Source organism: Hylobates moloch, unplaced genomic scaffold (genome assembly GCF_009828535.3).
Source record: "Hylobates moloch isolate HMO894 unplaced genomic scaffold, HMol_V3 SCAFFOLD_5, whole genome shotgun sequence".
In the NCBI taxonomy this organism is placed as follows: Eukaryota; Metazoa; Chordata; class Mammalia; order Primates; family Hylobatidae; genus Hylobates; species Hylobates moloch.
The window spans coordinates 96,619,322-96,621,714 of record NW_026652280.1 but is presented as its reverse complement, the minus strand read 5'-3'; the positions used below and the strand labels follow the sequence as shown (position 1 = coordinate 96,621,714).

Below are 2,393 nucleotides of genomic sequence, written 5' to 3'. Positions count from 1 at the left end.
AGGCATGGGTGTGTGCAGTATGTTTGACTACTGATCTTTTTTGTTTCTTTACTGGTGTTTTTTCTTGACTCTGACCACGTGGTTGACAAGCCAACCAGCTGATTCCCACAATTACCAACAAGCTGGGCTATGACAAATTAGATCATTGAGCTTCCCTTAAAATAATTCTGATCCTGTCAATGACTCTCTTTTTTTTTTTTTTTTTTTTTTTTTAAGACAGAGTCTTGCTCTGTCACCCAGGCTGGAGTGCAGCGGTGCGATCTCAGCCCACCGCAAGCTCCGCCTCCTGGGTTCACGCCATTCTCCTGCCTCAACCTCCTGAGTAGCTGGGACTACAGGCGCCCGCCACCACGCCCAGGTAATTTTTTTTGTATTTTTAGTAGAGACGGGATTTCACCGTCAGGAGGACAGGAGGTCTCGATCTCCTGACTTCGTGATCCACCCGCCCCGGCCTCCCAAAGTGCTGGGATTACAGGCATGAAGCACCGCGCCTGGCCATGACTCTCCTTAAAGCCTTCTTCACCTCCTTGTTGCGAAGGCTATAGATGATAGGATTGAGGAAAGGGGTAACAAGGGCATAAACCAAGGCAATAAGCCTGTCTGTGCTCTCAGGTCGACTCCCAGGTGAGCCCACATATACTGTGAAGGCAGAAGCATAAAATAGTGCCACCACAGTCATGTGGGAGGAACAGGTAGAGAAGGCCTTGGCACGACTGGCAGCTGAGGGTAGCTTCAGCACAGCATTCAGGATACCTCCATAGAGTCCCAAAATGAGCACAAAGTTGCAACCAGTGGCCACACCAATCACTGTGCCATGGACCCTAGCATGCCAGCTTGTGTCCACAGATGCCAACCGCATTAGCGGTGCCAAGTCACAAAAGTAATGGGCCACCTCTTTCAAGCAGAAGGGCAGAGTGGCAGTGAGGGTGGCTGGCACAAGTGCAGCTGAGAAGCCAGCCACCCAAGTGGCCCCAGCTAGTCGTAATTGTACCTGTCTGCTCATGAGTGCATGGTAGTGGAGTGGGTGGCAGATGGCAAGGTAGCGATCCAGTGCCATGACACCCAGCAGGTAGCACTCAGTCATCCCTAAGGAATGAAAGACATAGAGCTGAATAAAGCATACAGCTGATGAGATGGATGAACACCCATGGAGCAAGGTGTGCAGCAGCGTGGGCACTGTGGTGCTGACATACCACACCTCTACAAAGGAGAGGACACTGATAAAGAAGTACATGGGCGTGAACAGTCCGGAATCTAACTGTACCAGGACAATGACAAGAATGTTCCCTGCAAGTGTGAGGAGATAGATGCACAGGGTCCCCAAGAAGGCAAGAGGTTGTAGGGTCCCAGTGGTAGTGAAACCAGCAAGGATAAAACTCTGGGTCCAGTTATGATTGACATGATCCATGATTCCTAGGAACAAGCGATAAACATAGAATATAAATTACTTCAAGCTTCTTCCTCTATTCGTAAATCTGAGCACCTTAAAGGAACTTGAGACATTATCTAATCAATGTTCCTCACTTTGCACTAGAGGAACTGAAGTCCCAAAAGGAGAAATGGTTGGCCCCATATCATAGTCTGTTGGTAGCAGGGCTGGGACTAGAAACCAAGGCTCCTGATCCCAGTTTAATCCCTTTCTATGTTATAATATTGTGCTCCAGTGATTCAGTGATTTTCTCCCCTATTCCACCATCCAGTAACAAGAGAGCTAGAAAATTCCTATTGCTATCCCTCTGTACTTCCCAATGAGAAAATAACCAACAACATTGGACTGTGGAGAAGGAAGAAAAGTCATCTCCCAAAAGTGACTGTTGAAGCTTCTTTCAGGAAGCCCCTCTGAAGTGTTCAGACTATCCTGATAAGAACTAGAAGAAGAAAATATGGAAAATAAAAGAAATGCAGAATGTCCAAAAACTATAATATCCTAGGCCCGTGGTGCCTGATGATAATTCACCCTGCAGATACACTGTGTTGGGTGAAAAAATAATCCCCGAAGGGTATGTGCTAGGAATTCTCCAAAAGGAAAACTGTGAAGTCAAGAAGAAGCAAAGAAGCAAAGAAGCCAGAGGTCCTACGGTATAATAGGAAAAGCCTCCTCCGAAGTCAGCGATTTGATTGCCACTAAACAGCAATTAGGTTGAGCAACATTTTACTTAACCTCAGCTTCCTCTTAAAAAAAAAAAAAAGCCGTAAGCGTTTGTTTCCTAAGACTCTTACAACACAGGTAATGTATGTTTCACTAAATTGGAAAATGGTTATGGGTTTTGAGGGGAATCAACACCTATGTCACTTGAGTTTTCCTCCCACACCCTAACAAGCCTCATTCAGGAAGGTCCAAAGCCTTCATCTAGTTGTCTTCTTTGGCTACTCTCATCTTTTCGGGCCCACTC

The 2,393-nt window shown here is 46.4% G+C and overlaps 1 pseudogene; it reads right to left on the bottom strand.

The window, feature by feature from the left end:
* Positions 1-469: 469 nt before the first annotated feature.
* On the bottom strand, positions 470-1,408 carry LOC116468364 (olfactory receptor 6N2-like; annotated as a pseudogene).
* Positions 1,409-2,393: the final 985 nt, after the last annotated feature.